The sequence below is a fragment of the Haemaphysalis longicornis genome, unplaced genomic scaffold (genome assembly GCF_048455015.1).
Source record: "Haemaphysalis longicornis isolate Haplotype H1 unplaced genomic scaffold, Haemaphysalis longicornis Haplotype H1 scaffold_7, whole genome shotgun sequence".
In the NCBI taxonomy this organism is placed as follows: Eukaryota; Metazoa; Arthropoda; class Arachnida; order Ixodida; family Ixodidae; genus Haemaphysalis; species Haemaphysalis longicornis.
In genome coordinates this window covers 144,464,203-144,477,937 of record NW_027526422.1, presented here as the reverse complement: position 1 = coordinate 144,477,937, position 13,735 = coordinate 144,464,203, and the positions used below count along the sequence as shown (strand labels likewise).

General features: G+C 45.4%; 1 protein-coding gene across 3 annotated transcripts in view; it reads left to right on the top strand.

Moving 5' to 3' along the window:
* LOC144147096 (uncharacterized) overlaps window positions 1-13,735 on the top strand; it is a 393,394-nt gene that overhangs the window by 239,976 nt on the left and 139,683 nt on the right. The gene's annotated exons all lie outside the window — the stretch shown is intronic.

Genomic DNA, 13,735 nt, shown 5'->3' with positions numbered 1-13,735 from the left:
GGCCAGGGACGCGAAAGCGTCGCATTGGGTCTTGCGGCGCCCGCATTATAATCTGCGGCAATCACAAAGAACCTGTCATCATTGCGGGAATGAAACCTATAGCTGTTTCATGCTGCTATTTCTTACAAAAAATTGTATGGTGATAGTTTTCAAAGGTCATTGAATTTTGTCGAAATAACCTAACGATTTATTTTTAAGTTTATATTAACTCTGCCTAAAGAGTTTCAAAAGTTATTTGGCCACCGCGTTTTTATTGAATTGAATTGAATTGTTTTTTATTATGCCAAACGGTGAGAAAATACGGTGAGGAAATTGAAATGGGACAACGGTGAGGAAATTGAAATGGGACAAAGAGTTTCAATAGATTTTTCCTATCGAGTAGTTATTGAAACTCGATAGAATAACTCTAATATGTTTCTATTAAAGTTAACCATAGAGTTTACATTGAATATGCCTAAAACTTTTTATTGAGTTTCAAAAGACTTTTTCTATCGAGTACTTATCGAAACTTGATAGCCTAACTCTGTTGAGTTGCAAAAGACTTTTTCTATCGACTACTTATTGAAACTAAATACATTAACTCAATTACGTTTCCATATAGGTTCCCTAGATTGTTTAATTTGAGTAGCTTTGCACATTTTGTTGAATTTTAAATACCATTTATCAGGTATTTGTTTAGGCCCAATAAAGGTAACTTTAACCAAACCTTGAAGGTAATGTAATATCTGTACAGGGTGCTGCATCGCTTGTGTGTGGGCGAAGAAACAGGAAAAAGAATTATTGAATGTGTGCATTTCATCTCTGTGTGATAAAAACATGTAAACAAATGTCACTTGGCCACTGTTTTTCGGATACACAGGCTTACTTCATTTTTGCTAGCACTACACATGTAGTTGTGACTCGCTGCAGCAGGCTTACTCTATCTCCCGAGAACGAAGGCTGACAGGCTCACTTTCAAGCTTATTGGGTCGACCGTATACTTTGTGCTTGTATATGCTGCAAAATAAAAGAATTCAATGAATGTCACAAGCTTGGCCTGCAGTGGAACATAGAATTGCGGCAGTAAATTTGCGGTTAACTACAAGCGCCGCATCTCTGTGCCTACCAATATGCAACAGCAGTTTTTGGAGCGAAGCTTTCTATGGCTGACCTCTGCGTCGTCATCGTGAGGCAAAACCACTGCTTTTCCTCCCCTTCTCCTGCAGCTGGTGGCCACTACCACAACTGGTGCACTAAATCACTATGTACTCGCAGCCAGTCGTAGGCGCTTCCCCACTTTACAGAAGGGAATTTTGGCTCACTCTGCATAGCACAATGTTTGAAGAAGAAAAAATGGAAAAGAAATTAGAATAAAGCACAAAAAACCGGCTAGCAGCACCCCTTGGGAACTGCAAGGAAGATAAGTGAAGAAAAATAATCAGGACACTGTAAACAGGGATGTACAACCAGTAAAACACTTGTCTATACACTATACTGGGATGCTCGGGACTGCACACACGACATCTCCTTAGAGCTGCTGGTTTGAAACCGGTAGCATGTGAGAAGCACGGTGCAATAAACTCGTTTGCTTTCTCTTTTCTTGCTTCGCTCTTCGGTTTGGTTTCGGAACCTACTTTCGCAGTGAGAAGCATTGTGTATGTTGCTTGGCATTGAAGCAAAAACAGTTTAGTAATATCGCGCTTACCTATCATTTGGGTCATTCCTAGGTGCAGAAAATATGTCATGTCATTGGCAAAGCCTGCGCTCAATGACAGTCTAGTGTTAGTGGAGCGCCTGATGCCACGTTCAGCCAACATGCTCTCAGTGATATTGCTATTACTGACCACATTCAGTCCAACTTATTCAAAATTGTGCCGAGAAAGGCAGTCAGCAGGTTGTGATTACAAGGCATTGCAGATTTCAGTTTATGCTAGCAAGCTGAACAAGTGCTTACGTCAAAGCTGGTATTCATAAATTTTCAAGTCTGACAGCTGTGCCTGGTTCTAGACAAAGTTCCTTACTACCTAAGACAAAAATTCCTAATAAGAAATTCACGCAGACATACATGCAGAGAATTGGTGCTTCATGGTACCAAAATCAACATATGACAATATTGTGTAGTGTGTTTGCAACGACTACACTAACAACAGCCCATTTCCATCTTCATCTTCTGCCAAACGTCTGCTTGCCTTCAGGGTGCCAAGATAACACGTCAGACGTGTGCAAAGACGCTTTCGTTTCAAATGCTACTTCTGTGAATACACAGTTCTCTGTATTTTTCAGAAGCAATCAATTAATTTTTTATATTTCTGAATCTCTTCCCTGCACTACCGGAACTCTTTTTTTAAGCAATCATTCAAATTAGAAAGGGGATATAGTGCCGGCAGCCAGTACATTACATCGTAAAGATATTGTGCCGCCATATCTCCTAATTGATTAACACACTGGCCTCTGTGTGACTTGTAGTTCTGCATCCCAGCCTAGCGCTCTCAGGTGTGGTTGCATGGCGCAGTGTTAATGTCTCTCATTGTTCTGAAAGGCACTGGTTTGTGAAACATGGTTACGTACCGCGGTAAAGACGGGACAAATGTAGAGACCACACACGGCTAGCGCAGTTCGCTGTTCGAACCAAGTAGCCCTCATTTACGCGTTGACAAGCGCTGGTTTGATGCGACCTCCTGCAAAAAAATTTCCCATTTTCTTTACCTTCGCTTGTCTAACTTCTCTTTTACTTTAATCACAGCTGTTTTTCGAAACCTTGGCACTAAGGAATACAGGTCTCCTCCGGTCTTTTGCGAGACTGCATCTGCAGTTTGATTCCTTCGACACAGTAGCCTTGGCAGGTTGGGTTAGATCCGTAGCTTTAGGACACATAAAAATAGCGCATACACGAAACCATTTCAGCTGTGCGAAAGACAATAACATACTCATTGAAGGAACAATATGAAGTGCCGGTACAATAGTCTCACCCTTCAATTTGTTACACTTATATACAGTATTTTTCACAGGCTGGGGTGGCATCATACCTTTTAGATCGCTCTCGAGACGGCATGCATAAACCATGCAGTGCGCCGCACAGCTACCATACTTGCGATCCTGGCTGCCACCGTCGCGATATGCGTTCCGTCCGCTTGAAGCTGGACAACAGAATCCGGCATTGGGAAATTTCCGTACTCGCATGCCCTGTCTGGCAGCCGAGAATTCTTACTCACACGTCCCCCACGGGTATCAGTTTCATTCTTGCACCGTTAACTTCCCTTGCATATTATTTTCTCCCCCATTCGCTTCGTAAATTCTCATCTCTTTTAACTTCTTCTCCATCCTCGTATACTGCCTACTTTTCTTACAGCGCAACTCGCGCTAATCAAGCACTGCGCCAGCACCCGATCGACGCTACGCTGCCGGAGTGCTTTAGAGAGCGAGTACGGCAATTTCACAACGCCTGACTTTGTTACCGAGCTTTCGGTTTGCGAGGCGAGCGGTTCGCGAGGCACTTTCGGTTCGCGAGGCACTAACCCATATGGTAGTTACCACTTACTAACCACATTAACATACATAGGAAAGGCCCGAACAGTTCAACTTCCAATAACAGGTACAATGAAGATAGAGTGAACTGGAGTACATTTACAGAAACATCCAAACTACACCACACATCCATAACACGCCTACACATTCAAGTAGCCACCCAACTCCTCACGGCGCACATCCTCGCCGACGCCGAAAATTGCATTCCCCAGGCCTCTGGTGCTCCGCAAAACCCAAGGAGGCCCTGGTGGAATGAGGACTGTAAGCGTGCGCGAGAGGCCCAGAACAAGGCGTGGGGTATCCTTCGTCGGTACCCCACTTCAGATAATCTCATTTCTTTTAAACGGGCCAAGGCTTTTGGGAAGCGAGTGCGCTGTGAGGCGAAAAGGGAGAGTTGGCGCACCATCCTCACTTCCATCAATTCATACACAGACACACAGTAAGTCTGGACACGTATTCGAAAACTAAAAGGACGACAGACACACAGCCTGCCCCTGGTTAGTACAACAGGGGACACACTGGAAGACCAGGCTAACACCCTTGCACAACACTTTGAACATGTGTCCAGTTCAGCACACTAAACAAACACTTTCATGAAACACAAAACATCTGCAGAAAAAAAGCCCTTACATGACAAAGACAAATCAAAAACTTCTTACAACTCTGAATTCACTCTGTATGAGTTGAGGGCTGCCCTGAGCACGTGCAAAACTTCAGCTCCAGGCGCAGATAAGATAACATACACCATGATACAGCACCTACACCCAGACACTCTTGAAACACTCTTAAACCTATACAATAAAATATGGCTTTCGGGGCACATTCCACGCTCTTGGAGGGAGGCCATAGTAGTGGCTTTCCTAAAAAAAGGGAAAGACCCTTCCTCTCCCGCCAGTTATCGTCCCATCGCCCTGACAAGCTGCCTGTGTAAGCTCTTCGAGAAGATGATAAACAGGAGACTCGTGTACTTCTTAGAGCACAGCGGTCTGCTCGAGAGCTGCCAGGCAGGCTTCAGGTCGGGGTGATCTACCAACGATCAACTCGTTGCGTTAGTGTCGTATATTAAAGATGCTTTCCTCCACAAGCAGTACTGTGTGACAGTATTCATTGATCTTGAAAAGGCGTAAGACACTGCGTGGCGGTATGGCATCCTCAGCGATTTGAAGTCTCTTGGTATGTCGGGTAACATGTTGAACACACTTGCTAGTTACCTGTCTGAAAGAACGTTCCGCCTGCGAGTTGGAACAGCACTCTCTAGAGTTCATGTGCAGGAAAACGGTGTGCCGCAAGGTGGAATTTTGAGTTGCACTTTCTATATTTTGAAAACGAATTCTCTTCGGAAGGCGCTGCCACCATCGATTTCCTGCTCAATCTATATAGACGACGTACAATTATCCTTTAAGTCTTGTAACCTGTCTATCTGCGAGCGCCAAGTCCAGCTTGGTGTTAACAAGCTGGCTGGCTGGGCTGATAGCAACTGTTTTAAATTTAATCCAGGGAAGTGCACTTGTGTCCTGTTTTCCAAATAGCGTGGCATTCGGCCGGATCCAGACATTCAACTCCACAGGGTCTCTATCCCGGTCAAAAAGGAACACAAGTTTTTAGGTATAATTATAGACGAAAAGCTGACAGTTATACCACACAAAACAACTAAAACATAAATACTTAAAAACACTGACTATCCTGAAGGTTGTCTCGCACATTTCTTTTGGTGCTGACAAACAACTTCTTTTACGTGTTTTAACAGCCTATTCGGTTCATGATTCGACTGTAGTAGCGTTGTCTATGGGTCAGCCACTAAAACATCCCTCAGAATGCTGGACCCAGTGCTCCATCTGGGGCTCCGCCTTTCGTGTGGCGCCTTCCGGACTAGTCCAGTTGAAAGCCTGTATGTAGAGTGCACCAAATGGAACCTACAACGTCAGCGAGCATACACAGATCTTCTTTATGCTTTTAAAGTTTCCTCCATGCCTCGCCATCCTTTTAAATCAGTTTTTCGTGATACATCGATGACTGAACTCCTTTTAAATCAACCATCGTTCTCTGCGCCCTTCTCTTACAGAGTTAGGGAGGAAGGGTCAGAGCTAGCTGTCTTCTTTTTAGATACAATCCAAAGTTCTCTAACAGATTTTCTAGCCCCATGGCATCTCCGGCCTGTATCATGAGACACATCTTTCACACATGTAGATAAAAACAGAGCTCCCACATGTGCAATTCTGCAGCACTTCTTGTATTTGCAGCAGAAGTCTCAGTTCTGAATTTTATAAGGATGCCTCTAAAACTTCCACCGTGGTGTGCTGCCCGGTGCATGGGCCCGACCTTAGTGTCACTAGAACTCTTAACAGTAATACAAGTATCTTTACGGCAGAGGCTTATGGTGTTCTTCTTGTTGTTAATCATATACTTCAAACCCACACCCCACAGTCCATTATCTATACAGATTCCCTCAGTGTTGTGCGGGCATTGTATCAACAAAGTCTTCAAGAAATCACGTTGTAAATCTTATCATCAAGGGTATTACGCCGGCGTATGTCCACAAATTCGAACTCGTCCTTTGCTGGGTCCCTGGCCACTGTGGAATAGCCGTGAACGAAGCAGCCGATCGAATGGCCGCAGCTGCCACACTCCCGAATACAGTGGACATAACCTCATTACCCTACACCGACGTGAAACCGCACATCAGACAATGGCTTCGCGAAACATGGCAAATGCACTGAAGTGAACAGACAACAACTTACACGTAATAAAACCTCACTTGGGACCATACACCACCGACACACGCAATAGATACACTGAAATCACCTTGGCTAGATTACGGATAGGGCACACACATGGAACGCACTCACACCTCCTTTTCACTGGATCTCCAAGACCTCTGTGCAGCAGGTGCGGAGAGGCCCTATCCGTGATCCACATCCTCATAAAATATAAGGCACTCGATATTACACGACGCAAACACTTCTCACATCTACACACATGACATATTCCACCACAACCGTCGTACTTCTTAGGAGACGATGCCATGTTTTCTGTTCAGCCCACGTTCGAGTTCCTATGAGAAGTTCACTTTTTACAACTCATCTCATACCACCCATAGTTTTACCCCTGGTCCTATACACCAGCCACCTTATTTATTTTTATCCACTCTTGTTCTTCACCCTGGCCCTTTACACCAGCCGTGCTCATAATTTTAACTGATTTTTTTTGTGTTCTCCCCTCATCAAATAACTTTGTGTTTGGCGCTCTTTGCCCATGTCGGCCTTGCGCCAATAAAATCAAACCATCATCATCATCATACTAGGCGAGCTTGAACTTGCGGCTGCAATGGCGGAGGAAGCACCTTTTTGTTTGGGCCATTCCGACTATGTTCATACCGAATCTCCTGTAATTTATGGTGACCTTTTTTACCTTTCTTTGAGCAAAGGATATGCCACAACCTTAAAGCGGGTTACGTCGTAGCGCTGTATCTGATTAGGGCGCCAGCAGCCGATTCTGCAAGTTCTGAAAGAAGAATCGATTGTAGCCCAGTGAATAACATTTGCGAAAGAGCGGTTGGTGATAGATTACAATGGAGAAGCGCCGAAGCGGTGATGAGTAGAGTAGTTTCACTGGAATAAAAACTGGGTAGGCTAGACATATGCTGTTGCAGAAAGAAACCCAAGGTCACGACTGCCTAATTATGGTTCTTTCAAAGAAGAACGGAAATAGTAAACTATAAAAGGTATGTTCATAAAGCTATGTTCATGAGCCACCATGTTCATAACGCTTAAGGACTCTACAAGTGCCGATAGTTTGGAACAGCACCAACGTCAGTCGCAACAACAAAAAAGAAGACAACGAGGACCTTAAAAATTTCTGGCTACTCAGCCTTCTCTCAGTTGTGTACAAGGGGTTCACCAAACTAATAGTTAACCGGAAATTTGGCAGCTTAGATTCCCAATAACCTAAAGCGGAGACTGGGTTAGGAAAGGATACTGCACAGGGGATCACGTCCATGCAGTCAATGATGTAATATAAAAATCTGGAATCTACAGTATGCCCCAATGGGTGTTGTTTATAGTCCATTAAAAACAGTTTTATTCAACAGGCACCGCCTCAGTGTGGAAAGTGTTAACGAACGAAGTAACAGAAGACACCTACACAATGCTCCAATACTACATATATGATGGATATGATCATCATTAATCATCAACAGCCCATTTAGGTGCACTGCAGGACGAATGCCTCCCCCTCTTGCCCGCTTCTGTGCTCTGCAGCCCGAGTCCGTTCTTTTCCCCGAATTTTGTAATTTAATCTTTCCAGCGAGTTAATATCTTTCCCCTTTTTCTCGTCCCGTCTCTCGGTGTTCATTCTGTTGCTCTTGTGGTCCACTTGTTGTCAGTTCGTCATATATATATAGCCAGCGTAAGTCCATTTCTTTTTGGTATTAACTTGAACTAGAATTTCTGCTATTCGAACTTACTTCCTGACTCAGGTTCGTCGTTTTCTGATCCCTTGGCCGTTTTCAGGTTCCACGTTTAGTAAGGCGCCAATTTTTTGCTCCGTTTATGTCATCATCGGCAGGACGCATTCATTGTAATACTTTTCTTTTTTGTGACAGCGGAGGCTCGCGAGCTCATGTTTCCTTAGTTGCAAGTGCTTGCCAAATGCACCCCAAGTCATTGCTCTTCTGGTACGGATTTATCTCTCACGGTTGTGACCAACATTGAGCATCCGGCCAAGGTAGTTATATTCTTCTACTTGCACCCGCACTGCGCCACCTATTATAATAAATACGCGTTTGGTATGTCTGCTTACCATTACTTTATTTGATTTATATTTATCTTCATCCCCACAGCGAAGCCCTGCAATTGCTTATCAATCATTTTTTTAGTTGTGCAGAATCACTGAGCACCACTGTGTCGTCTGCAAGGCTCGAATGGCTCAAGTATGTTTTGTTTATCCTTAAGCCTAAGTTGTTTCATTCAAGTCTTCTGAATATAGTGTCCAGACATGCTGTAAACAATTTTGGTAAGCCGGCATATTCCTGTAGCAACACCTTTCAGAACGGCAATTTATCACTTTGCTTGCGAGGGGTAGTCCTGCCCGTGCGTCCCTCAGGTATGTCGTCTACAAGTCTTAGGTTGGTCTCTTCTAGCCCTAGGTCCTTTAAAGGAGCCATGAAGACAAAATACAAGTTGGGTTTATTAGAAAGACTGCGTAGCCCCGATAACAATGATAGCAATATTATCGCAATCTTCGAATAAATAACGGAGATATTAGAGAAAACGTGTGAAGCAGTCGCGACCCCCTACCCGATTTCCCGCAACTTTTCTATGACGTCATGGAACCTTGTTTGTGCCATTGGCGGCGGCCTAACTTACCTGTCGCGACGACACACGACTGGACGTCTGTAATGGGGCCTCTAGTTCTATTCGACCGCATCACTTCAATGCTAACGTGCAGTTAACGTACTGAAAATTATGTGTTATTGTTGGCCCGTAGGATGTCATTCTTGCTCATAACACGTCACTGTGGCGCAAAATTTGAAAGTTTTTGAATACTTCTTGCTTTTTTTTCGTTAAAAAAACATCTTTTGTGGTTGTAATGGAGCTGAATGAGACACTGAATCCTAGTTGTTTCAAATTAAACGAAGTTGTGTTTTCTCTTCATGGCTCCTTTAAGGCGTGCATTACTGCGGCTGTGTTATGAAGCAATCACTTTTTACACTCAATGTAAAGCAGGTTGCGTATGTAAAACAACCTTTTTATGTAAAGCAGGTTATCATAGTCTCCTCATTTTCTATTGCATCGTCGATGACATGGATGTGATCCGTGGTTCACTATCTTTTTCTAATCCCAGACTGTTCCTTGGGCTGTTGCAAATCTAAGCTGTTGCTTTTCGGTTACTCTTATCTTAATAAACACTGTATATACAACCGACAGAAAGCTGATAGGTATGCAGATCTGAAGATCTTCGTTGTCTTCATTCTTGTGAATTAAAAAAATGTTGTCGGCTTTCCAGGAATTGGCTACTTTCAAAGTCCTTGAACATTTTGAGAACAGTTCAGCAAAGTTTTCTAGTATTATATCTTCGCCCTCCTTTGAAGCTTTCTGCTTATGTCGTTGTTACGCTCGTATATTGATCTCGAGCTCAGACTGCTGCTACCGATTTACGGAAAACCCTATGTGTGTACCACCCCGCGGAAAATGTCCCCATGCTGGCCCCCGGCGCCATGTGGAGGCCTCGCCTGTGCACGCGGACCGCCCGACGAATTGCTGCTTGCACATGGCGAGCTTCAGCCGGCAGCTCGTTCAGTTCCCTGCACCTGCATTTCCCTGCACAAGGCAAAAGTGGGGTGGCATTGCCTGACGACCCGATCGACCCGCTCCGAGTTCGGGGCATGTGGTTCGGCGTACTCGTAAAGCTCCTGCATCGCACGGACATGCTCGACCATCGATTTGTCCGGAGCTTGGGTGCGCATTTCCAGCTCTCTATGCATCCGCGGGCGGTAGTTGACGGGCAGGAAGCCTTCCCTAAACATCGTTCGGAAGTCGTACATCGTGCGCGCCGTGTGGCCTATCACTCGATACCACCAGGCGGCATGGTTGACTAGGGCTGCGGGCAGCACTCTGTGCAGCACCTCGCTCTCGCTGATGCCGGTCGCCTGCTCGTAACGGCTCAGAGCCAACAGGAAAGCGTTCGCGCTCACTTGATCGCTGTAACCGCTATACGTCGGCATCGGTAGCTGCGACCTGGGATCGGTTGAGCGCGCCGCCTGCGACACTTGCTGCATGGCGCTTGCGAGGGCGTTCGCGATGGAAGCTGCATCCACAGTGATTCCTTCGCTTACGGGCGCCTGCGTGCTCACTTGCACGAGAGGCACGCCGCCTGGGGCTTCAGCATCCGCGTAGGCCCGGCGCATGGGGGTTGAAAGCGCGGCGTCACCTTACGTAGAGCGCTCGCGGAATTTGGAACTTTCCGAAGTTCTTGTTGCCGCACAAGCAGCAGCATCCGCGTAGGCCCGGCGCATGGGTGTTGAACGCGCGGCGTCACCTGACGTAGAGCGCTTGCGGAATTGGGAACTTTCCAAAATTCTCGTCGGTGCGCAAGCCGCACTCGCGGTTGCGTAAAGGCCGTGGAGAAGGGGACCCGAGCCGCTCCTGCGGCGGCGGTGGGCACTGTTTATACAGAGCATCGCGGCACCTCCCGGGCATGACCACAAAGGTCGGCCAACAGCATCAAATCCACCAACTCATAATCCTGTGCCATGTTCCTCGGAGCTAGCGAACCTCCAATTCACTTGAACACGAGTCGCACGTTCCGGCGCCAAAAATGTGGGGACCAGGGTTCTTACGGCGGCCTAGCTCGATCCTCGAGATTCGGCTGCAAGGCTAGCTCCGCCAAACACCGCCACGGATAGCCAACTTGTCGTAGCGGCAGCGAACAGCAAGGAACACAGGACGCAGAATTCGCCCACTCCGACATTTATTGCACAGCAATAAGGGGACGTCGGGCGCATCACTCTACACCGCCAATACCACCTTAGCCAGGACGGGAGAAACAGGCGCGAGGGCGGACAAAGGAAGACCAAAAAGGAGCAAGTCGTACTTACGGCCGCTCCCGACGATGGTTTGTATCCAAAGAGCGCCTCCTTCCGTCGTCCTCCTCGGACCAGGCCGCCGTAACTTCCGCGCAAAACCTGTCACGTGAGGGGTTCGGCCGCGCCTCCCCGCTCTCTCGGGCATCATCATGGAGACGGAAGCGCACGGCCACAAAGAGAGAGCTAGCACCCCTCTCGCCTCCGCAGCGGGCCGAGAGAGATAGTAAAGATGGCGGAGCTCAGCAATCCCCACAAATTCCAATCTAGCCAAGCGGTACAAGAAATATTGTGGCCTCCTGAACATTCTCTTACAACGAAAAAAAAACGGCACTATGAAAATAAATTTTCTATACACAAAAATGACCCCAAAACACAATGGAATGCGTTGAACACCTTTCTTAACACGGCTACAGCTAATCCCTCAATACCAAAAAATTACCCGTAACGAAACAATCTTCACGGAACCCTTTCACAGTACCAACGCCTTTTGCGATTATTTTTCGTCCGTTTGTAGCAATACCCCCTAGTCCATGAACGCACAGCTTGGTTTGCATCGTGCTAGTCAATGATTCTTTTTATTTCCAGTTACACCAGAAGTCCTATCTACGCTTGGTACGCTGAAAAACACTATCCCAAGTCTAGATATAATTTCTATTTGTCATTTGAAGCTGGTTTCCCATTTAGATGTAAATACTCAGTAACATAATAAATAGTGTCTTTAGGTCTGGCACTTTTTCGTTTTTTGCGAAAAAAGCAAAAGTCGTACCTGTTTTCAAAAACGGTGATCGGCTATTATTATCCAATTGCCGTCCAATTTCCACTCTTTCTTGTCTAAGCAAGCTATTCGAACAGATATTTGTTAAACGCAAGAAAAGCTACAATCAATAAATTTAATCTACTGAATCCATGTCAATTCGGTTTTCGGTCTGGATATTGGACTAACGTAGCATTACTTTCCCTAGCGGATTTCATTCAAAATCTATTGACTCTGGATATTTGTGGGTTCAGTTGTTTTAGACTTTACAAAGGCGTCTGACAGGATTAATCATAATATTAGATGCAGAGCATCTGATTCACTCGCCTTGTTCCTCTGGCGTCGTCGTCGTCGGCGTGGTCCGCCCCTCCCCTATTCTCCTCGCCGCGCCAGCTGCGCTCTCCGCCGCTCACCCCCTCTCCTCTCCGATAGCGAACAATCTTTTGCGAGGGTACAGCCACTGTAGCGAGGGTCATTGGATTGGATTCGATTGGATTGGCGTGGATTGGATTGGATTGGCTTGGCTTGGCTTTGCTTGGATTGAATTTGGATTGGATTGGATTAAAGTGGATTGTGTTGGATTGTGTTGCGTCATAGCCGCGGCACGCTGCGTCATAGCCGCGGCTCCACGCTCCGATAGCGAACACTCTCTCACGAGGGGCATTGGATTGGATTCGATTTGATTGGCTTGGATTGGATTGGGTTGGATTGAATTTGATTGGATTGGATTGGCTTGGATTGGCTTGGCTTGGATTGGATTTGGATTGGATTAAAGTGGATTGTGTTGCGTCATAGCCGCGGCACGTTGCGTCATAGCCGTGGCAGGGGGTTCACAACACTTTTTACGCGATGGGAGAATCAACCTAGCGGAAACAACAACGGAACCCCCTATGCCTCGCCTCTACACAGGGGTTCCGCGAGTGGAGGTGGAAGTTTTTTTCTTGTTTAAAAGTTGGAGGCCTATGGTATAACGGGACCATCACTAATAATTTTGAAAAACTACTTACTTAAGAGACAATACTCTGTTTACGTTGCTAACGCTTTTTCTCAAAGAACATTTAACAAAGGTGAGCCCCAGGGGTCAATTTTAGGTCCTTTATTCTTTATTTAGTATATTAATGACCTTCCGGATTGCGTTAGTTCTTCCCATTGTGTCTTGTATGTGGATGATGCAATAATTTCTTTTTATGATAGATCATTAATTTCTCTAACGTCATACTTAAATGCAGTACTAATTGACGTCGTAAAATGGGGCCATGAGAACTATTTAGTGATTAACCCACAAAAAACTAAATTCGTGGTCTTTAGGTGTTATCAGAAACCCATCATTTTTTTCTGGAATTAAACCTTGGTCCTCAATTAATCACAACTTGTGACGATGTTACATTCCTTGGTATTCAACTCGACCCTCACCTTACACGTTGTTCTCATTTTTCTAATCTCAAGCAGAAAAGGGCTTTCGGCATACGAGATTTAAATAAGGCTCGCCGCTTTTTCCTCGTACAGCTTTATTATCTTTGGATTTTCCTTTCGTTCACAGCCATTTTCATCACGGCATTGTCTCATGGGACAACACATACTCTTCTCACGTTACAACTGTGCAACCTATTCAAAACCAATGTATTCGCATCATCACATGTAGTTCCTGTCGCTACTCTGCCCCAGGCCTGCTCCGTCAGAATAACATACTATCAATCAAAGCGCTATTTCACTATAACTCAGGAATTTTTTTCCAATCTTTTTTTTACAACAATTTGGCTTTCGTAAACACCGTTCTTCCAGAATGGCATTGTTAAATATTAAGGAAAGGATACTGAATAATTTTGAAAATAAACAGTATACCATTGGACCCTTTCTAGATTTCAGAAAGGCATTTGACCCCATTAGGCATGACA